The following is a 24,146-nucleotide window of genomic DNA, read 5'->3' as shown; positions in this document are numbered from 1 at the left end:
ATTTGAATTTCCAGTTGTAACCAAGTTGTCGTTTTCGCAAGAAGCAATCAATGATGACAGTTCAGTGAAAAATGTATGATGATCGGAGCTTGAAGGCCTTTATAGCGCGGTGACAAACATTCAGTTCGGAATTCCTAACAGAGAACCCGTGAGGTTCAGCTGAGGAAAATAACACAGAACAAGTTCGGTAACCACGTCTTTCTTACCTACGCCATGATACCTTCACCTTTTCCAGATTGCCGATAACGCGAAAAGAAGTTAATGACATGAATTTCAAACATATCTGATTCAGCCTGATTTACATCGACCTTGGTTAACAGCGCAATATCAAGGTATGTAAGTGGCTGAGTCGAGAAAATGTTCAGTAAGTTCCTGTAGCGTTTATTACTTCCAACATTCACGTGAATTAGGCCGAATATCAATTTGCTCTGTACACTAGATTCAACTCTCAATTTAGTTCAATCGGCAAATGAATCAAATCTCTTGAACATATTTAGTGTAGTTTCAGAAAGTCGCCTTCGTTTGAGACCTTAACTGCTCTCTGACCTTCCACCTTCACCACATAATCCTTGCCGTTTTTAACCCAAATAAATTTAAGACAGTGTCCTAGCTGTCTGTTCCTATTCTTCCCAGTACAGCACAGCAAGAAGTCCCGAGTGCCGTTTTAGTCTCAGAGCGACCAGCGATGTCCTTTTCATAAAGAGGACGTAGCATGTAAGCGCGTGAGCTAGCACTCCGTCGGACGCCCATGCTGCTGTTATTCCACGCAGGCAGGTTCGTTCGACCTACTTACAGCCGGACATCATATTTATGTCTATTGGTATTTTGCACACTATCTGCGATAACAGCTAGCTGCGTGCTAATGAGCGTTTGTTATTCAATAGTGGCAATTTAGGTGGTTATTGTATACACCATTTTACAACGCTCGGAGAGACCGGTTTGACTGGTCTGTTAAGGGGGGTGTCTTCAACTCTTTCCTTTGCTGCGGAAGCAGCCCTGTGCCCCGATATGGCAGCACCCTTAACGCTTTCGCAAAATCGTCTATAATGTAAGAAATAATAATGTACGTGGAAAATCTGCCTGAAGAGAAGCCAGAGGTGGTGGCGCATGACATCAAAACGCTTCCGAGAATGAAAATATAGGCAATTCTATGTTTGCCGATGTGCTCTAAGTGTTTGTCATATTAATGAAGCTCGCGCTATCCATCTGTACCGCTAGTTGTGCCCGAGCCGAGGCGGCGTTCCAGCTGAGGCAAAACTCGAAGCACAATTATAGTGAGCAATCTCGCACAGTATCAAAGAACATCATGCCTAAATTATTCGGAGCCCTCCATTAACTCGTCAGCTTTACCGTGAGTTGTTTGGTAACATAAAAGCCGTTACTGATTTGTTTTACATGTGCTTGATACTCTGTATTAGTGTGAAGGTTGTGATGCTTCCATCGTCTGCTCAAGTTTTTCTTTTTAATGCAATCCTTCCTGATCGCCATAAAAAATGGGACGCTAGCATTCGCAGCATCAACGTTGGCACCGGGCATTGCCCAGGTACCTAAGCCACGAGGGGGATTATAATTTTACCAACACATTTCATTGCGGCTAATAGAGCTTGCGTTTCTTACCAACTCGGAAATGTAATACGCTCTAATTACGCCAGACAACCAACCTACCTCGCAGTGTCTGTTCATGCCATCTGCATGTTGCCGCATGCATGAGTCATTCTTGTGACCCGAGGTTTCATAAACATTGCAACAAAAACACAAAGCGATAGTAGAAAAAATATCTCCGCCGTAGCAGTCTTCACCCTTCCAAAACTACTAACACTTTTAGTAACCTTTATAACCTGTAGTAGTTGTTCAGCTGGCAATGCAGTGCCAGAAATTGCATAGAACGAAAAATTTTAGAACTTCAGCCATCAAGTACTGTGAATTTTCAGCACACAGCCCTATTGCAAAAACCAGTGCCACTGGGTGCCAGCGCTCCAGCGCCATACCTGATTATGGTCCCAGTATGACGCTGGAAACTGGGTGCACTGGGACGCGGCATACTGGGACACTCCGCACTGGCGGCACTGTTCGCCCGGAGAAAAAAAGGCGTGGGATAAAAATTAAAAAGTAAAAAGTAACGAAACAAGTTAGGTACATAAAAAAACCTAAAAAAAGTAAAAATACAAAGAAAAAAATTAGTGTACCAAGCGCGCCTCGAACTGCATCCCTAGGTACATATCATTCACTAGCTAAACACGCTAACCACTCGGCACGCAGAGTTTTTGTTTTTATTTTTCTTTATTGCCATACTTGGACATTCAAAACAAGAGAACTTTATTTTCTTGAAACATTTCTGCATTTTATGTCATGTCTGGCATTTTTAAGGTTGGGACTTCATGTTTCGCAGTCTACAGACCCCCATTGCTACTGGTCTAACAATTGCAACTTCTTGATCATTTTAGCTTGCTGTCTGCTCTCACGACTTGCAACTAATGTTCTTAGTGCCTATGTGCGCTATTTTGTGCACTGGAATCTGTTTAACATGTGGAGTTTGACATCGCTGGCAAATTTACCAGCGCTGGCTCTTGGGTGGTGCTCTGCTACCGTGGGCGCAATTTTCGCTGAACATGGAGCATTAGTACAAGCCTTCAAGGAAAAAAGTGCGACCGAGCTTCAATAACGGCAAGCGCCGCAGCGATGACCCTAATTGCGTGTAACTAAACCTGATTTGTATGTAAACATTGCGGGAAGCGTTGCGATGACCGAGGGCTCGGCTGCTTGATACGCAGAGTAAGAACGAGCGCAAAAGCTTGAGAAACACTCCAAATATTATGTATTACAAGCGCTGTATGTTGTTGCTTTTTCTCTCATGGGCCCATCGCTCAGTAAACTACTCTCTTCCTTGTTTTAGTTTTTCTTTCTGCTGTTTATACTGGGCCGTGGTGCAGGCTACGCTCGCCTGCGATTGAGCCCGCATTGAACATTTTGGCAGTAATCATTGCGTTAGAGTGCCTTTAAGATCAGCTGTGAAGTTGGTTAAGCATGGTAGCCCACATTATTCAATTCCAGCTTTAGTTGTGCGTTAATCGCCAGTGTGTCATGAGATCGAGGCGCGGCGGTCGTTGTCTCTCTCTAAACGCTCGAAACGACCTATGGAAACATGGAAACTCTAGAAAAAAGATACCACCTTTGTTTTCTTACAAATGCGCAACGACTTCGCAGCAAAAGGCGCTTGCTTGAACCATATTTTTCACATGCGCCCCGATGGTCGATTGTGAGTACGCTGTTTCCCTGTTGGCCCCTGAGGGATGCTACTCCGGCTGACGCCGCAGGGCGCACCGGCTATACTGGAGCACTGGGACCAGTGCGGCCCCAGCGCACATACAGCGCTTCTCCCTGTGCATCGCGGATGCAAGCGACAAACCCAGCGTCAAAAGGCTAATCCCAGCGTTTTTTTTCAATCGCACTAGTGCAGCCAGTGTCTTCCCGTTACTGCTCAAGTGAATATCGCAGACCTCCAGCGTGCCCAGCAGATCCAGTGCAAAACCAGCGCAAAAATCTTACGGGTTTAGCACTGGAGACGCTGGTTTTTGCAATAGGGAGTTTTCTAAGAACGGAAGCAATGTGAAAGCTAAAGCATATAGCAGAACTTCATACGTGGCCTGACACCAGAGACGTCGCCATCGGCATCAGGGTAACCCCTGGATAGCTATGAAGAAGTCGATGGTTTACTCTACAAATGTGAAAATGTGTCCAGGGGACCCCAAATTAGAACTGGCATTGGCCAACATGGAGCGCAAGATTCTGCTTCGCCCCCACAGCATAGCATGGTCACACAGCACACAAACGTCTGTGATATTTGGAATGGCAGCGTTTGGCTTTCGAGCAACCAGTGAGGCTATTATTTCTTACACTTGAATGGGATTCTTAGTATGCAAAGGCAGAAGAGCGAAGCACCATCAGCCGTCTTGGACCAACCACGGCTAACAGGTGAAAAGTGACAAATCGGATAGAAGATGAAAAAAATGGAGGTTCTACAGAGAGTGCTGTTAGGAAGAAGATTGGGAGTAAGCCGACAGCGCAGGTATTCACTACCAGAAGCTGGTTTCCACGAGGAAAGGACCCTGCCTATAGCTACCATGGAAACAGATAATAGCACTAGTATCCCCCAAACCGTGCGCAACCTATATCACTGCTTCAATTCAAAGCAGATGGGTGGTTACCGTAAATGCACACATCTATTATTACAACAAAAAAAAAATGCAACATTACTATAGGTGAAAGAAATGAGGCTTGAGAGAAACTGATGCGGTTAGAGAAAGCGGAGAAAGCAGTGGCGGAAGAGGGAGTTGTGGAAGCATTAAGTGCAATGGTGTAAAGTAAATGGTGTAAAGGGTAGGGACAGGGAAGTGGGATCACGCTCAATTGCTCTGTCAGGTGTTTCAAGTGCTGTGACAAAATAGTAGCGCATCGCAAGCAAAGACGCCAATATCTAACAAGCATCTTCTAAGAAGCGATAAGCGAAATGGGCTGAGTCCTGCCACCGCCGTAGCGACCTCACCTAACTCTTGCGTTGACCTTTCTTTAAAGAACGGCATTAGGCAGACACGCGAAGAACATCTCCAGCTTCTCAGAACATAGACATTCTTTGTAGCAACCATTATAATAGGAAGGAATGTCAGCTGAAGTTTGATCTTGAGGGAGGCTAAACAGTGTTTCATGAGTCTGTGCATGTTTATTAAATTGTTAACCATAACATAATGCAAAGTAATTATTGTGAAAAATCTGCACTCTAATCTCGCATTACTTAAAATCCTAAATAGCATACACGTTTAATGTAGAGCATGTGAAAATAATCAATTCTCTTCAAAAAACAACTAATATATCCATTCCCACGTATAAAATCGAAAAGCGTCACGGTACTTCACTTTTCTATTACATAATAAGTAGGCTCTGTTGAATATCTTGTTGCATGAATTTCATCGAAGCCATCTATATGCACACAGACAACAGCTTGCAGCAAGATTAGACTTGGCGATTTTGCATAAAAAAATTAGTTGTGTTTTAACTTTGAATAAATTTCGATAGTAGCGGCGGATGCTTCCTTCGACTGCTACATTATTCCCATATCACGCCCTATCAGTGTAAGGTGCTACATTATTGGGGACACTTAAGCTCATCCTTTAAGAGTAGGATGCAAGAGCATAAGCTATCAGCCCACATATAAATGTGAAGGATTCAATGCTGCTGAACCTAATATGGAATGAACGCATTAGCTGTCGATGACCGAGCGTTCTTCTTTCTTCGCAGTTGTTCCGGGTCAAATGTGACCCTTCCCGGGACGGCGCGACGGGCCGAATCCTAGTGCAGTATTGCTATCGAAATAAAATAACGTGCATTTTCATACATGCAAAGTTCAAGGCGGTTTCTTATGCACGCGAGTTTATTACCCTACGCATGCACGGACAGCAAGAAATGCAATTTTACTGAAACTGCGTGCATAATTGGCTCTTCTGTGAAGGCATATACTGCACGTCTATGCATAGTGTGAACTAGTACCTGAAAAGTAAAAACTAGTGACCGATTGTTGTCAGTCTGTAGAAATGTCAGTAAGAAAATTGCGCGATGCGGTGGGGTGATTGGTTCAAGCTGAGAATAGCCTTGATTTCCTATTCAACTTATTGCAATTATCAACGGCATTTAGATGCACTGCTTTACACTAACGTTGTAAAGGAGGCATGGCCATATTAGAGGAAGTTATAACACTTAACCAAAACAAATATTGTAATCGAAGCAAGTGAATATAATCTCATTGCTTTTTGCATTTGTTCGTGAGACGCTAAGTGCAATTTTGAAAGAAATGTCATGTTCAAAAATGTGAATCTTTTGCACCTTTTATAGTTGCAGCTGGACAGACGGCCAAAGCAGAAGAGTGTAACACAGCTTTGTCTGTCGCGCTGCAACTATGGGCGATTTCCAGCAACTCACCCAACAACTTCTTGTTCCTTGCAACGTGTCTTTTATGGCCGGCAGTTTTTTTGCTTTGTTGGGGCTTCTGGCATTACAAGTAAAGTCCCCTCTTTGGTTCATGAGTGGCTCTAATACTTAAACGGTATGACGAGAAAGAGAAGGTACTTACCTCTAAATCCTTTGCGCCGGTTTTCAATTAAGACGTAGCACTGCCTACTATTGTCAACGAACAGGACCTTGTAGTGTGTTCTTGGACCTCCTTAAAATGTATTGAGAAGAAAAAATCGACAGCTCAAATATTCCATAACTCACGATGTGCCGGACAATATTTAGGGATAGATGCACTCAATGACGTATAATCGTAATGTTGCTGTCAGTGAGAAATATTCTGCAAGAATCACTTCTGCATATTGTAAAGTTCAAGCGCACATCACTGTCAGTCCATTCTGCAACTACAAGCTGCGCTAAGATGGAAAGGAACAAATGCAGCCTATTAAGAGAGTGTGACACGAAATAGATGTAAACAAAACACAAGAGCAGATCATTTCTAAAAAAAAGATGTCAATATTTAGGCAGCAGAAAAATGGAATAGGCTAAATACGTCCTTGCCAACAATTTTCTGACTGATCGATAAATAAATAAACATAAATTTTCTCTGTCACAAGGGTGCAATGAAAGCATTTTCTAAAGACCTTATGAGAAACCATGAGTCTGTTCAAGAAAATGTAATACGATCTTCATATCATTGTATTAAAAATAGTCAGAAGCCATTGTTATAGCAAGTGGGGCTGGGCAAACCATCATAAAACCTCCATCGGTACCCGATGAGGCAAAAGTGGGCAAGCCCCATTTGGGCTTGCCCCTGTTCCTCCTGCATGGGTCCCATAGCGCCGTTGCTCCGGCTAATGCACAGCACATTCCTGCAGCCAGACCACAAGGGTCCCTTGTAGGATATTTGAAGGCAATCCAACCTAAATGTGCACTCTTTATGGGAAAGCCCTCATAGAACCGAAATGAGGCCACCCAAATTAAATCTCTGTGCGACCTACATCGGCCGTAGTAAAGCAAGAAAACGGTCTAGCCCGCATGTTGCCCCACTCGGCCCCTTGTAGGTTACTTGAGCGCAGATAGAATATGAATGAGAGCTCAATTTGGGAAAGCCCGCATGAAGCCCAAATGACGCAGCGCTGGATAAACAACTTTAGGTCCCACATCGGCCGCGACGGAGCTTGAAGCTGGACGTTCCGGCATGATATCAAAATTGCTCCCTTGTGGTGAATTTGAACGCACGTGCAATATGCAACTGGGCTCTAGGTTCTAAAATGACACCGAGACCAATTGGGGCTGCCCGCACAAAACCGCTTTAAGTTATAGCGCTCGCAGACGCTATAAAGCGGAGGAGCTGAGATCAGCGCTACAAGCCCGTGTTAGAGGAAAATAAAGATGCAAAGCGCGTGCTCGGAGCGCAAGCACGGCACGGGCTGTTCAGAATGAGAAGCCTGCCACGCTGGTCATCTTGCTCTGGTGCTCCGCTACCAGCGTAGCATCATAGCTTCCCGGCGATTTCTAATACATTAATCTATTGTGAAGAAGATGAGCCCTTTTGGCTGGACGCTGATGAAGAGGAAACAGTCTGTGGAATTGTGATTGCGCAGATCATCGTGCTGGTTTGATCATCGTGCGCTTCCTTGCCGACCTCGACGCCGTCCTCGACGTATAGAATAAACCTTCTCTTACATTTGGTGGAGGTGCGGCCTAGTACTCTTGCCTCACGCTGGAGCTTCGCACCCGTACGCTACCGGTAATTCACATGGCCGAAGAGGAACACCCACCAACTGCCTCGATGACCCCGCCGGTCGTCTGCTCTGGCTCCTTGCGCCAGCGAGACCCTGCGCTCTTCAGTGGGACCGACGACACCGACTGTGACGACTGGCTTGCGTCATACAAGCGAGTGAGTTCGTACAATATATGGGAAGATGCAACAAAGTTAACAAACGTTATCTTTTATTTGACCGGAGTCGCCAACCTGTGGTATCGCGACCACGAAGCCGAAATAACGAATTGGGACTGATTTAAGGCGAACCTTACCGCCGCGTTTGGTCGTCTTACTGTACGCAATCTCCGCGCTGAGCAACACTTGCACGATCGAACACAGCGGCTCGGCGAGACGTTTACCAGCTACATTGACGATGTGCTCCACCTATGCAGTCGCGTAAACGCCTAGATGCCCGAGGCACAGAAGATCAAGCACATCCTGAAGGGCATCGAATATGACACCTTCCTCATGTTGGCATCCCGGTATTTGACAACTGTTTCACAAGTTGTCAACCTTTGTCAAAGCTACGATGAGTTGCGCAAGCAGCGACTCCTCCCTCGACAATCTTCCACGCCTGTGGAATCACTTTCTGGCCTCTCCGCTACATCTGAGACCTCGTCGCTGCTGCAGCAGCTCAAAGATTTCATCCGAGAGTACGTTGCTCGCCAAATATCACTATTGCGAACAAACTGCGAGCTTTCCCGCAATTTGGTGCCCCTTCGACAGGTCATCGCCGACAGCGTGGCGGACGCCCTTCCCCCTGTCTATCCGCCAGCGCCCATTCCTCAGCCCGCACAAGCCGTTGACACCCTCGCATACGCTGTCGTCGCTCCACCTGTCGCACCGCTGACGTAAGCTGCGGTCGCTGCCCGACCACGGCCACCTAGCTACCCTGTGGTGTACGCTACGCCTCCAGCGCCTGTACAGGAATATCTTCAGGCGCCACAGCCTTTCGCCCCGCCTCGACCTCAGCGCCGCAATCCATGGCGAACAAGTGATAACCGTCCCATTTGTTATTCTTGTGGATCTGCTGGCCATATTGCCCGGTACTGCCGAAATCGCACTCCCGATGAATTCTATGGCGCCGAACATCACCTTCCTGGCAGCCAACCCGGGATCAGTACGCAGCCGCCTATTCATCTGCAGGTTCCGTTGCGAATGACCGTACTACCTTTTCTACTCGCCGCTCAACCTCGCCGCGTCGCCGCTCCCTATCTCCTCTGCGCTGGCGTCCCAATCTTGCGCAAGAGGAAAACTGAATGTCGCATTTCCTGATTCGAGAACTGCGCAACGAGCGAACTGTAAAAGGCCTCACGTATCTCCTGCAAATATGCTTGATGTTTCTGTTGAGGGGGTTGTAGTACTGACTCTGGTCGACAGCGGTGCTGCTGTTTCTGCCATGGCTGCAAGTCTGTGCCGTTCCTTGCGCAAAGTGACGACACCTATTTCAGGATTCTCGCTATGCATGGCAAGTGCCCAGCCTGTAGAGCCTATAGCGGTGTGCACCGCTCGAGTCATAGTTAAAGACGTTTTGTACGCTATAGAGTTCGTAGTTTTGCCTTCCTGCTCTCATGATCTTATCTTGGGTTGGGATTTTCTGTCGCGTCATAATGCGGTGATCAACTGTGCACGTGCCGAACTGGAGTTTTTTGCGCTAGACGAACCGTTGCCGGACGTTCATTTTCCCAAAGTCCTCGTTGCCGAAGATACTGATCTACCTGCGTGCTCTTTCGTTCTTGTCCCAACCGCTTGTGCTTTTTCCCGCCGTACTGACGTACTTTTCATCCCATCGCCTATCTTTCTAAGCCGCAAAAATCTTCTCCTGCCGTACGCCGTACTTTCTGTGTCAGCTGGCCTCACCGCGCTCTGGATTTGTAATCCGTTCTCATTTCCCGTATCCCTGTGTCGCGGTGAATGCCTCGGCACCATCCAGCTCATTGATTCTATTCTCCCTGCTGACGCAACACCCGCTTTACAGCCCGCTGACTTGGCTGCACTTACACCACCTGCTCTTGCGCTAGACCTGTCTTTGCCGACGTTTTCCTCCGCTCCACCGATGCCAGTCCCCCTGAACCTCAACGCTCTGAACTTCAAGCGCTGCTTCATCAGTTCCGTTCTTCATTCGACTCTCACCAGCCTGCTTTGAGCCGCACATCAACTGTTGCCCACCACATTGACACCGGTTCCCATGCTCTCCTGCGTCAGCGCCCCTATCGAGTGTCGGCCACTGAGCGCCGAGTTATTGAAGGCCAAGTTCAAACAATGTTACAGAATGGAGTGATTGAGCCTTCTAATAGTCCCTGGTCCTCCCCTGTTGTCCTAGTGCGGAAGAAAGACGGTTCTATTCGCTTCTGCGTTGACTACCGTCGCCTAAACAAAATCACGAGGAAAGACGTCTACCCTCTTCCGCGTATAGATGATGCATTGGACTGCTTACAAGGTGCTGAACTTTTTTATTCCCGTCATTTACGATCCGGTTACTGGAAATTGCCCATGGCGGCGGAAGATCGCCCTAAAACCGCTTTTGTCACTTCGATGGCCTCTTTGAATTTACCGTCATGCAGTTCGGTCTCTGCAATGCTCCTGCTACATTCGAGCGTACGATGGATACAATTCTGCGTGGCCTAAAATGGAAGACGTGCCTCTGTTACCTTGACGACATCGTGGTGTTCTCGCCGGACTTTGCGACCCATCTCTTTCGACTGAAGCAGGTCTTGACATGTCTTGCGAACGCTGGTCTGCAGCTCAACTTGAAGATGTGTCGTTTCGCTGCTCGTGAGCTGACCATTTTGGGCCACGTTGTGTCCAAAGATGGTATCCATCCTCATCCCGCCAAACTTCGAGCTGTGACTGCATTCCCGAAACCTACTATCATCAAGCAACTGAGGAGCTTTTTGGGTTTGTGCTCATACTTTAGGCGTTTTATACGGAACTTTGCTTCCACTGTCGCCCCGCTGACTGAGCTCCTCGGCAATAACTCAGACAATTCGCTGTGGTCATCAGCATGCGACGGCACCTACAACAACTTGCGCCGCCTCCTCACAGCCCCGCCTATCCTGCGTCATTTTGACCCCCAGGCGCCAATCGAAGTGCACGCAGACGCGAGTGGTGTCGGCCTCGGAGCTGTGCTTGTTCAGCGCCCCTCTGGCTTCGGTTAGTACGTAGTCAGTTACGCCTGACGTACTCTCTCCAAAGCCGAAGCGAACTACTCTGTAAAAGAAAAGGAGTGCTTGACCATTGTCTGAGCAATCACAAAGTTTCGCCCTTACCTTTACGGCCGTTCTTTTGACGTAGTCACGGATCATCATGCCCTATGCTGGCTTTCGTCGCTAAAGGACCCATCCGGCCGCTTGGCACTGTAGGCTCTGCCTTTGCAAGAATACGATATCCGCGTTATTTACCGATCTTTTCGCAATCAGAAAGACGCCGACGCTTTATCTCGCTCACCGCTTCCAGCAGACCTTGCCAGCTTCTCCATCTTAGACTCAGTGGCATCTTCGATCGACGTCAGTGTCATGCCTGCCGAACAACGGAAGGATCCATGGATCGGCTCTTTTATTGACTACCTTTCAAACCAATCAGCGATTACCCCTTCACGCGCCTTTCGCCGCCAAGCTTCCCACTATGAGATTCGGGATAACCTCCATTACCGGCGCAACTACAGCTCAAGTGGACGGAAATAGCTCCTCGTGATTCCGCGCCATTTACGGACTCAAATATGTACAGCCTTTCATGCCGATCCACAGTGCGGACACGCCGGAGTTTTCAAGAAGTACACACGAATCCGTCTTCGTTAATATTGGCGCGGTATGTACAACTCAGTTCTCGGATACGTTCGATCGTGCCTGACGTGCCAACGCCGCAAACCTGCCTCTCCCCGTTCGGCTGGTGAGTTACCGCCTCTCAGATGCCCGCTTAGACCCTTCGACCGCATTGGAATTGACCTATATGGCCCTCTTCCGTACACACCCGATCGCAATCGCTGGGTCATTGTCGCCGTCGGCCACCTGACGCGATATGCCGAAACCGCCGCGCTCCAAGCTGCAACAGCCCGAGATGTGGCCGGTTTCTTATTGAAGACCTTTATTCTCCGTCCCGGTGTTCCTCGTGAATTGCTCAGCGACAAAGCCCGTGCTTTCTTATCCGAAGTCGTTGAAGCCCTGCTCGATCAGTGCAAAATCATTCACCGGACTTGCACCGCTTACCACCCGCAAACGAACGGCCTTGTTGAACAATTTAATCACACCCTCGGCGACATGCTCGCGAAGTATGTCGTATCCAACCACACGAACTGGGACATTGTCCTTCCTTATATCACCTATGCGTACAATAGTGCTACGCAATCTAGCACGGGTTTCTCTCCGTCCTTTTTGCTTTACGGTCGGCATCCATCTGCTCCCCTTGATACTGTCCTCCCCTACAACCCTGATCCATCATAATGCCCTACAGTGACAGAAGCTGCAAAGTATGCCGAAGAATGCCGCCAGATCGCCCGCACGTTTACGACCGACTGTCAGTGGCGCCAAAAATATCGCCATGAAACCGATCAGGAGAATGCGCCACACTTTGAGCCCGGCTCACTTGTGTGGCTATGGGTTCCATCCGATAGCCCCGGTCTCTCCGCAAAGCTGATCTCAAAGTATCACGGGCCCTACCGTGTCGTCGAGCGCACTTCACCAGTGAACTATATTGTTGAGCCGCTTACGCCGTCATCTGATTTGCGACGCCGTGGCCGCAAGACTGTACATGTTCAGCGTCTTAAGCCGTTCTACGATCCAATTGTACCTTCGTCGCCTTAAGTCACCAGGATGGCTCCTTTTTCTCTGGGGGGCATTGTTAAGAAGAAGATGAGCCCTTTTGGCTGGACGCGGATGAAGAGGAAGCAGTCTGTGGAATTGTGATCGCGCAGATCATCGTGCTGGTTTGATCATCGTGCGCTTCCTTGCCCACCTCGACGTCGTCCTCGACGAATAGATTAAACCTTCTTTTACAATATTATTATATGAAGATCCTATTAAATGTTCTTGAACAGACACAAGGTGGTCCGCGGTCCAACATTAGCCGTAATGAGGCTGGAAGGCGGGCATGCCCGCATGATGCCACAATCGGTATCTTGGGGGGAATTTGAAAGCACGCGGAACAGCTAATGGACTCTAATTTAAAAACGCACCCAGCCCAATCAGGGCTGCCCGCACAAAACGGCTGGAGGCCCCACATTTGCCTTGCCGGGGATAGAAATTAGAGCTTCCATTTTTTGGTCATATTTGTTAAGAATGATTGCTGACGCAACGTAAATGCTGGCTCTTGTCGAAAGATATCAGTTCAGTTCAGTCGTTCAGTCCTGTCCGACTCTTCGTGACCCTATGGACCATATCACGTGACGCTTTCCGGTCTCTCACTATCTTCCTAAGATCACATAACTTCATCTGCAGCGCCTCGAGGATGCCATCTAACCATCGCGTTCGCTGCCTACCCCTTCTCTGGTGACCTTCAACCTTTCCCAGCATCAAATCTCTCTCGCCTCGAGGATGCCATCTAACCATCGCGTTCGCTGCCTACCCCTTCTCTGGTGACCTTCAACCTTTCCCAGCATCAAATCTCTCTCCAGCGACTCCTCTCTTCACATCAGATGACCAAAGTAGCTGAGCTTTAACTTTATATATAGTGAAAGATATAGCGTAGCCCAAATGGGGCTGCCGAATTATGCCGCTGTGGGTCCTGTATTGGCCGCAGCGGGGCTAAACACACCAACGTTCCCGCACACAATTATGCAAGCATTTTTTCCATCCTTTATTTATGTTAGATGTTGCCCTAAGTTACTATAGATGATTTCTTTAACAATTGTTAGCATATTTAGTCGGCTAGAAACATAACATGGTTGAGTTCACGTGCTCATGCAAACTGCGCTAAAAATAGTGGAACATACTGATCTATAACTGTTGCTCCTAATGTGGTTGCCATGGACAACCTGCAACTCTCACCACAATATTGTAACAGTTGTTACACAGTGGAGCAGAACGAGTCGTCGCCTACGCGAGCCTTACACTTTCGCGTTCGGAAAGGAATTATGCGATGACAGAAAAAGAGTGTCTTGCCGTCATCTGGGCTCTGAGTAAGTACCGACCGTTTCGTGTTGTCAGTGATCATCACTGCTATGCTGGCTAGCCAGCAAAAAAGATCATTTTGGGCTGTTGGCCAAGTGGAGCCTCCGGTTAGAGGAGTATGACATGAGGGTCGTCTATAAGTCGGGCCGGCAGCACCAAGACGCAGAGTGTTTATTACAAGCGCTGATGAAAACTGCTACGCAAGACATCACCGAAAATCGCCCTATCCTTTGTGCAGTTAGCATCTCCCGTATGGCGAAGCTTCGGACCGACTCGAAGTTGTCGCCACTCATTGAGTACCTGGAGGGTGTTAATGCTAGTTTACCCCGTTTGTTTCGTCGTGGGCTGTGGTCCTTCACTCTGCGGCGTGGGGTGCTCTACAAACGCAACTATGACAGCACCAGGGAGACGTTTCTGCTTGTTGTGCCATTCCAGTTACGACCCGAAATCTTGAGCGCTTGTCATGATGAACCATCCGCCGGCGAATTGGAGGTCAGTCGCACACTGGCAAAGATTCGGCTGAAGTACTACTGGCCGAATTTACGGCCATCAGTGAGTAAATACGTAGCAGCATGCCATGATTGCCAACGGCGTAAATCTCCTCTGAGACCAGCTGGCTTTCTGCAGCCTATAACACCCTAAAGACCCCTTTTCAGCAAATTGGCGTTGACCTCCTCGGCCTTTTTCCGAAGTCCTTCACTAGAAAACGGTGGATTGTGGTCGCGACGGATTACTTGAGACGATACGCTGAAACTGCGTCACTTGCAAGTGGTAGTGCTGCTGAAGTCGCTGAATTCCTTGTTCGCGACATCATCCTGCGTCATGGCGCTATTGCAGCTATAGTTACCGACCGTGGAGCTGCTTTACGGCTCGCTTCACTCAGGCTGTACTGAAGCTCACGCACACCAGCCATAGAACAATAGTCTATCACCCACCGACAAATGGGTCGGTGGAACGCCTCAACATGGCCTTGATCGACATGCTTTCCACGTATGTTGATGTCAAGCACAAAACATGGGACCAAATGCTTCCATACGCAACATTCGCGTATAATACAGCGCAACTAAAAACGACGCGGCTCATTCCGTTTGAACTAGTCTTTGGTCTCCAGTTAACCACCCCCCTGGATACTATGCTACCCGTGGACCCGCCTAACAGTGAGACTGAACTTGACGTCGATGTCGCCACTTATGTTGAGCGCGCGGAAGAAGCGCGGCAACTGGCTAGACAGCGTATTTACCGCCAGCAGCAGATTGATGCTGACCGCTACAATCTTGGACGCCGCTACGTTACCTACAACCCGGGCGGTTATGTGTGGATCTGGACGCCCGTTCGTCACCGCGAGTTTTCCGAAACGTTACTGCGCCGCTACTTCTGCCCTTACCTTGTTGTCCGCTGCCTTAGCGTCGCAAAGTATGAAGTTTGCACCAGCCTCGCCGGTTCATTCATCGCACAACAGTAAGCGCAATGACGTTGTGCATGTGGTGCGAATAAAGCCATACTACGAGCGAACCCCCGACTGACTTTCAGGCTCCGTGTAGTCTATTCCGTCATGCCAGACTCGTGGTGTAACTCTTGAACGCTTTTTCTTCCCGCTGTTTTGTCTGACGGTAACACCGCATCGGGGCGATGCTTCAGAGGAGGGGGCAGTGACACGTGCATCAGAGCTAGACGAAAGAGCGCAATGGGACGAAGTAGACGACGTTGAAGTGTGCGACCCGTTCCTGGTTCCCTCGTTCGCAGGTTCAGCTGTTTCGGTGCTCTCACTCAGCGGCCACAGTAATTGTTTCTGTGTAGCAGCTGTTACAATATTAATGCTTAGAATTCGTCCCCACAGCCGGAACAAGATGTACATGAAGTCATTTAGGCTAGAATGATGTAATGAATAATATATGAAATTTATATTGTGGCTGCTTATAAAGGGAAGATATGTATAAAATAATTGCTGAATTACGTCCATAATTATTATTTGGGAGAACTTGGACTTCCCCATCAATTATCTGCGTCGGACCTCTGTGAGAAAAATGTGGGCAAGCCCAAGTGCGGCTTGCGCTATAGACACGAATCGGTCCTATGCCATTATTTGAGGGTCTGACAGACTAAGGCTTCCCATCGTCTGCGTCTTACCCCGCATGAGAATAATGTGGGCAAGCCCAAGTGCGGCTTGCGCTATAGAACAAATTTCTGGTATTCGTCTGCGGTGGTCATGTCTTTGTGATATGATTTTAGATGGTGTAAAGAAACCATAGCATCTTATGGCCATATGATTCCAGTCAGTCCGATTTACCAGCGAAAACCTATCTAGATGTGGCGCACATAGACCTGCTCCATGTTTACAAAGAAAGAAGGCGATCGGTGTGGCGCTGCAGTCATCTGCGATTCCATGGTAGGCACAAAGCATGGGAAGGACACAGTGACCAAGTTTGTCAAAATTATATTATTGTGATATACAGGTGCTTGCTTGGCAGAAGAAATAACCAATTGCTCCTGTGTTTACAAGAACCCGTCACAAGTCAAGTCGGGTACCCATTTGAAGGGAAAGGGAAAAACATACAGGAAGACGCAAAACACCAGACACGCATTTCCCATCAAAAAATCGATTTTTCACTCGACCAGCATGCTGTGTCGTTCATGTACGCAAGGGTGCCTCACCGCTGAGGCACCCTCAGCTGTGAGGATAAGAGTTAAACATAAAACTCCCTATAGAGGGTGTGCAGCGTCAGAACCCGCACGCCGTACCATGAAGACGGATAGCGTGTTCAAGGCGCAAATGTGAAGCGCTGCTGCCGGACGGGGGAAATGAGCAACTTCATTCATTTGCTATTTTTGCCGGGCAATTTACCACAGAACGCTTCGAGAATTGCAGAGTCGGATGCTTACAACTACTTTCATTCGAGTACGTAACCCACGTACGAAGTAATCGAAGAAAGATTTGCACTCTCGGATGATTCTTCAGACCGATGAATAAATTAGCGTTGTTGGTAACCACGAAGCCCCTCGCTATCATCAAGCAGCTTTTAGGTAAGCATATGGGAAAAATAGCGAGATAGGGCCTTGATTATTGTGATTCTTTTTGTTGGTCTGTGCGCATTGGCACATGTTCCCGTGTATCCGTCGGCGCTACTGGTTGTAGGGGCAATTGTCGGCACACATTGGTTGTGTGATTTGCAAGAGGATAAGTCCTGCCTCAGGGAATTTTCAGTAGCCCGATCGGAGAACATAGAAACGTCTCAAATGCGAGAGCTTAGAGCGAAGGCAAAATCCCTGGCGGACAGAGGCGTGTCACGCACTGATCGCGGGTTAGAATTACGCTCGGAAATTTAGGTTTGTGCGCTTCACATTTGAAAAGCGGTGTGTTGTTGATTCTTAAGTGTATCTGACGACAGTGTGTTGCTATGTTTGTGAATTTCATGGCATTGATGTGTAAATTTTGTAATGGGTTATTACAGTTTGTGAAATTTGTGCAATGTGTGTGATATGGTCATTTGCCCCATATACTTGTGAGCGCATGCATGTGCGCGCGATGTTCGTGGTTGTTGTGAATATTGTGGGACAATATTCTTTAAGGGAGGGGCAGTGTCACGAAATCGGCGCCCATTTTCATCAAGCCGGTACAGCGCTAGGCGCGCGCGGCGTCGCGTGGAGAGCATGGAGAGAAAAGCCCCTTCCCCGCGCGGGAGAGCGCGTAGCTTTGTACGCGCTGCAGTGACCCTCTTTCCCATTGCCCGGGGAAGACGGTGGTTCATCGGCCTGGAATGCGCCAGAAAAATCGAGCATCTTCTATGGGAGCTAGCCAATGACGACGCGCGGCTCGACGGGAGGAGAAGAGGGAGCTACAACCAGCGAAGCTATGTGTGTGTGCGCGCTAGCTTTGGCGCATGTTAACAAACAGACGCGGTGCGCCTTATTTAAAGCGACCGCGCCGCTTGTTGAGTCAGTCAGTCAGTCAGTCAGTTCGTCAGTGTTTTGCGGCGTGCTCGCTTGTGCTTCGGCTGGACTCCCGGGGATCACCCGCTGCTGGCAAGCCCACGGACTTTCAAGGGAGCGGCGCTCGTCTCGTATGGCGGCCACATCGTGACTCTTGAGGCGTCGGACTGCAACAGTGCCCGGTGAACAATTTGGTGTTTGTTTATGTAACTCTCTCGTGTTTAATCTGTTGTAAAGCCTGTGTTATTGAATCATTCTGTAGTTGCAGGCTTAGCGTTTGTATTCTGTGAACCTCTCGTCTGTTGTATTTCACGTGATCTTGTGTATTCATTTGTATCGTCTCTTGCTCTACATAAATTGTGTTTTGTTTGTTACTTCTGACTCCGATCCTTTCTCTGGTTCGAACCGGCGACCGCTGGGCACCAAACGACCACCCCCTTCTGTCACTACAAGGTAGTCGAATTCCGGCTGAGCTTGCCACGCAGGTCGAGGGCATCTCCTTCGCGACCGGAACAGCTACCCCCACTCACTCTAAGGGTGTCTGGGAGTGTGCGCACCGTTAAGGGCGCATCGTTAATAATACCCCCTAATTATTAACGGGTGACAATTGCCAAACCATATCACGTTGGCGCACTGGAGCAGGCGATGCTTTCAGCGAGTTAAACGGAAATTGTTGCTGAAAGGTCTCTCTGAACGCAACCTAAAAGTAACATACAATCACTGTAAACGGCGATTGTGGCTGTAAGATGTCTCTGAACGCAACTTGCAATGATTATTGAGAACGCAACCTGAAAGGCAGGATATGATTATTGGGAAGCTAATTCTTAGTGTAACTGTTGTCAGACCGAATGTCACTGAAGGTGTCTGTGAATACAACCTAAAGATAACATAGTGTAACGTGCTTCGGGACGTCAAGAGAAGGAAGAAGAGGCTGGAGGGAAGAAGAAGAAACAGAAGCTACAGTGGTGTGTGCCGGTGTTCCTTGCGAACTCGCAGCGCTTAGACTACCAATAAACGCCCCCGTTGCGTACTGAATACGTAACAGTTGTGGTGGAGCTTGCGGTGTAAATCAACACGGATCCCCGTTGTCTTCGACGAAGCCGCCGACTCGGTGTTTTGCCATCCCTACCATCTAATATGGCACAAGACAGTGACGCTGGTCGAGCAACACATGCCGTGAGCCGAGCACATTTGATGAAAAAGCTGACATGGACGTCGACGATTGGCTAACCAACTACGAACTGGTGAGCCGGTACAATCATTGGGATACGACCGTGAAACTAGCGAACGTAGTTTTCCCTAGTTTGGTTTGATAATCATGAAGACTCACTTGCCAGCTGGGATTGTTTCACAAAAGCGATAAAGGAGTGATTTGGGCGACGGATCCGCGAAGAAGGAACGCGCAGAGGAAACATTGATGCAGCGAGCCCTAGTACCTGGCAAGACTTGCACCACATATATCGAGGACATTATGAAATTGTGCAAGCTTGTACACCCTCGAATATCCGAGGAAGATAAAGGGGGCACTTGCTGAAAGGTGTAGCTGCAGATGTCTAAAAATTCCTATAAGTAAAGAGAATTTAAACTCCACAGCTGACTTATTCAGGCACTGCTGCACTTTAGACACCTTGAAGTTGCGCCTCATCACAACCTAAAGTTGGGCGACTGGACAACGTCGCGTCTGTAGCGAGCGTTGATGTCAGTGCTCCGGAGTCCATGGCTGATCTGATACGCCGGATCGTGTGGGAAGAATTGCTGCGTGACAAAGATTCTGCGTGCCGTGATAAGCACCAGTATGACGGTTGCGCGCTGCAAGCAGAACCCATCACCCCATCAACTTCCTGGACTCCGGCTTTAAATGCGTCACGCTTTGGTGAGCGCAGACAGTATAACGATTTAGGCACTTCTCAGCCACGGATGGGCCGAAGAACCACCTACACACGCGAGGTGGTTCGTCAGCATCGCCGGCCCGATTACTACCGATACCCAGAGCGAGCTTCCACTCACTTTAAATCTGGCCTTTGGCGCCAGCAACTTGCATGTTGTAGCTGTGGTATGATCGGACATATGTCCCGGTATTGCCATCGGCGGGGCGCGCCGCTACAAGATCATCGCCCGCTGTTTCTGTGTCTGAAGATATAGTTGTACCTGCGATGCCCGGAGAATTCATTCAGGTTATTTCATGTACAAATTTGTGCGAGGAGTTCGACGCCGTAGTGGAACCTACAACACTTGCCTGTGCAAAGAAGAGTGTCTTGGTGCCTCGTTGCATATTTTCAGTCATCAGAGGCCGCACCTTGCTGTGAACTGTAAACTATTCAGAGGAGCTAGCCGTATTTTGCCAGCCGTACTAAGCTCTTGAAGAGAAAACATCCCATTTTGCAGAATCTCGAAGCCATGGCAGGCAATAATAAACACATCTTTGGGAGCACAGGAGCGGTGAATTTTGATGACCTGCTTTCCAAGCATGTTTTGCTTTTCTATTTCGCCAAAGATTATCAGCCAGCGATTCCAAATTCTCGCATCCATCATTCGCTTGATACAGGAATCTCTCGCCCGATCAGACGGAAGCCCTATCGTGTGTCTCCGACCGAACATCAGATTATTGAGGAACAAGTTCACGTTTTGCTCCAACGTGGCGTTATCCAGAAATCTTCAAGTCCTTGGGGGGCTCCAGTTATCCTCGTTAAAAAGAAGGACGACATATGGCGTTTCTGAGTGGACTATCGTCGCCTTAACGCCGTAACCAAAAAGATTTATATGCGCTTCCACGTATTGACGATGAAATCGACTTTCTTCATTCGGCGTGATACTTCTACTCGGTAGACTTGAGATCGGGGTACTGGCAGATGCCGGTGAACCCAAGCGACAAAGAAAAGACGGCATTTCTGACACCCGATGGTCTCTATGAGTTCAACGTAATGCCATTTGGTTTGTTTAATGCGCCTGCCACGTTCGAGCGATTCATGGACACCGTTCTGCGCGGACTCAAGTGAAAAACTTCTTTGTGCCATTTGGACGATGTTGTGATCTTCGGCAAGACTTTTCAGCAACACAATAGCCGCCTCGCCATCGTTCTAGACTGCACTGAAAGAGCAGGCCTCGTCCACAACTCTAAGAAGTGCCACTTTGGCGAACGTCAAACAATTGTTCTTGGTCACTTGGTCAATAAGGATGGTGTACGGCCGGATCATCAGAAGACTGCGGATGTAACCAGCTTTATAGCACCGAAATCAGTGAAGCAGCTTCGGAGCTTTTTAGGACTGTGTTCCTATTTTCGTTGTTTTGTGCCCAGATTCGCTGACATCGCATACCCGATCACGTCCCTTTTGCACAAAGATGCACTGTTCAATTGGAGTGCTGACTGCGATTTTGCCTTCCGCCACCTCAAATTCCTTCTGGCATCAGGGCCTATCCTACGTCACTTCTGTCTTTCTGCCCCCATCGAAGTTCGCACCGACGCCAGTGGCGTGGGCGTTAACGCTGTGCTCATCCAGCTTCATGGCACCGACGCACGTGATAGCTTATGCTAGTCATTCGTTAAGCAAGGCGGAACGTAACTACGCCGTTACTGAACAAGAGTGCTTCGCAGTGGTTTTTGCGGTGGCACGATTTCGTTCCTACCTATACGGCAATGTTTTTACCAGCGTCAGCGACCACCATTCGCTCTCCTGGCTCGTAAATCTTCGTGACCCTTGTGGCCGGCTCGCTCGATGGGCATTGCGGTTGCAAGAGTTTAACTTGACTGTGGCCTACTGTCACCCGTTAATAATTATGGGGTATTATTAACGATGCGCCCTAACGGTGCGCACACTCCCAGACACCCTTAGAGTGAGTGGGGGTAGCTGTTCCGGTCGCGAAGGAGATGCCCTCGACCTGCGTGGCAAGCTCAGCCGGAATTCGACTACCTTGTAGTGACAGAAGGGGGTGGTCGTTTGGTGCCCAGCGGTCGCCGGTTCAAACCAGAGAAAGGATCGGAGTCAGAAGTAACAAACAAAACACAATTTATGTAGAGCAAGAGACGATACAAATGAATACACAAGATCACGTGAAATACAACAGACAAGAGGTTCACAGAATACAAACGCTAAGCCTGCAACTACAGAATGATTCAATAACACAGGCTTTACAACAGATTAAACACGAGAGAGTTACATAAACAAACACCAAATTGTTCACCGGGCACTGCTGCAGTCCGACGCCTCAAGAGTCACGATGTGGCCTCCATACGAGACGAGCGCCGCTCCCTTGAAAGTCCGTGGGCTTGCCAGCAGCGGGTGATCCCCGGGAGTCCAGCCGAAGCACAAGCGAGCACTCCGCAAAACACTGACGAACTGACTGACTGACTGACTCAACAAGCGGCGCGGTCGCTTTAAATAAGGCGCACCGCGTCTGTTTGTTAACATGCGCCAAAGCTAGCGCGCACACACACATAGCTTCGCTGGTTGTAGCTCCCTCTTCTCCTCCCGTCGAGCCGCGCGTCGTCATTGGCTAGCTCCCATAGAAGATGCTCGATTTTTCTGGCGCATTCCTGGCCGATGAACCACCGTCTTCCCCGGGCAAGGGGAAAGAGGGTGACAACAACGCGTACAAAGCTACGCGCTCTCCCGCGCGGGGAAGGGGGCTTTTCTTTACATGCTTTCCACGCGACGCCGCGCGGGCCTCGCGCCGTGCCGGCTTGATGAAAATGGGCGCCGATTTCATGACACCTACAAAAGCGGCCGTCAACATGCTGACACTGACTGTCTATCCCGCTTGCCGCTTTCGTCTACTGATATTGATAGTGACAACTTTGATGACTACCTGGCACTTATCTCGGCAACGTTTCCTGACCCTCAACTGTTTCAGACAGAACAACACGACGATTATACTTTGGCACCTCTTCTCTGTCACTCATGATTCAAGAGATGCGCGGTTCTGCGTTCGTGCCGGCCTGCTTTACGACAAGAAATTCAACCCCGGAGGTGCACGCTTTCTTTCTTCTCCGTATTCCGGTTCTCGAAATGATGCACCGCGAAGCCACGTTGGGCCACTTGGGTGTCGCTCCGACCCTTTATCGCACACGGGAACGCTTTTACTGTCCGAAAATGCGTCAGAACATTCAGCGCTACGTAACCAGTTGTGTCAAGTGCCAGCAGTACAAGGTCCCTACTTTCCGTTCACCGGGAACGCTGCACCCTACTGCGCCTGCGACCGTACCCTTCGAGCAGGTGGGCATCGACCTCTTGGGTCCTTTTCTGAAAAATTCGAACGGTAAACGGTGGATAGGGGTATGTGTTGACCATCTCACTTGATGTTCAGAAACACCCCAATACCCTCAGCCACGGTGTACGAAGTATCCTTATTTCTTCTGCATTTTCTCGTCCTGCGCCATGGCTCTCCTCGAGTTCTGATCAGGGACCGCGGGCGCCAATTTACAGCTGAAGTTATCGAAGAACTCCTTCGTCTATGCGCCTGCGATTACCTTCATTCAACGCCGTATCACCCGCAATCGAATGGACTTGTTGAACGGACCAACCGCACTCTGACCACTTTGTTGGCGATGTACGTGAACTCTGGTCACATAAGTGACCTTACATCCTCACCTTCATTACATACACGTAAAACACTGCAAAGCTTGAGACGACTTGCTAAAGTCCGTTTTACCTCCTTTATGATCGAGTTCCCCGCAGGTGTCTTGATACCATCCTTCCTTCCTCCCTCCAAAATAACCATTCTATCGACTTTATGTCGAGCCGAAGAAGCTCGCTGCGTTGCCCGCCTCCGAATCCTGGACCCACAGGAACGTTCGAAGGAGCGTTACGACAACCGACGCCCACGTCTGTTATGTTCCCGGTGATTTAGTGTTGCTGAGGACGCCGCTGCAAAGCGTGGTTTAGCCCAGATGCTGCTGTTTCACTATAGCGGCCCTTTTATCGTTGTGGAGCGCCTGAGTGACGTGAGCTATGTAATTTCACGCCGCACCGAAACTGGCTGATGCTCACGCCGGACCCAGGTGGTGCATGTGGCTCGGCTAAAAAGGTTCCATCCCCGTTTGCCCGGGGGGGGGGGGGGGCATCGTCTGCGTACGGGGAAGTGGGACTGCTTTGGGGCGTCAAGAGAAGGAAGAAGAGGCTGGAGGGAAGAAGAAGAAACAGAAGCTACAGTGGTGTGAGCTGGTGTTCCTTGCTGACTCGCAGCGCTTAGACTACCAATAAACACTCCCGTCGCCCTACTGAGTGCGTAACAATACACTCACTGAAGGCAGGATATAATTACGGTGAACGCGATTGCAAAGAATAAATTTTGAGGATAAAACTTACAACACAGTAGTCGAACAGATGTGGCATAAGTGCACAAATGGGTGG

General features: G+C 48.8%; 2 long non-coding RNA genes across 7 annotated transcripts in view; one reads left to right on the top strand and one right to left on the bottom strand.

Annotated features, from left to right (window-relative positions):
• Window positions 1-24,146, top strand: part of LOC146174941 (uncharacterized) — a 190,558-nt gene that overhangs the window by 2,166 nt on the left and 164,246 nt on the right. For all 5 annotated transcript variants that reach the window (XR_014702036.1, XR_014702037.1, XR_014702038.1 and 2 more), the window contains exon 3: window positions 236-332. This is a non-coding gene — a long non-coding RNA (uncharacterized LOC146174941). The remainder of the gene's footprint in view (window positions 1-235; window positions 333-24,146) is intronic.
• LOC146174944 (uncharacterized) overlaps window positions 1-24,146 on the bottom strand; it is a 59,051-nt gene that overhangs the window by 12,488 nt on the left and 22,417 nt on the right. Inside the window, exon 3 of one of the 2 annotated variants that reach the window (XR_014702042.1) lies at window positions 6,122-6,211. The exons of the other annotated variant lie outside the window; for it this stretch is intronic. This is a non-coding gene — a long non-coding RNA (uncharacterized LOC146174944). The remainder of the gene's footprint in view (window positions 1-6,121; window positions 6,212-24,146) is intronic. 2 annotated transcript variants of the gene reach the window in all.

The sequence above is a fragment of the Amblyomma maculatum genome, chromosome 11 (assembly GCF_055883805.1).
Source record: "Amblyomma maculatum isolate TAMU_Amacu chromosome 11, ASM5588380v1, whole genome shotgun sequence".
In the NCBI taxonomy this organism is placed as follows: Eukaryota; Metazoa; Arthropoda; class Arachnida; order Ixodida; family Ixodidae; genus Amblyomma; species Amblyomma maculatum.
Note: the sequence above shows the minus strand (reverse complement) of the source record. Positions and strands in the feature narration are given on the sequence as shown.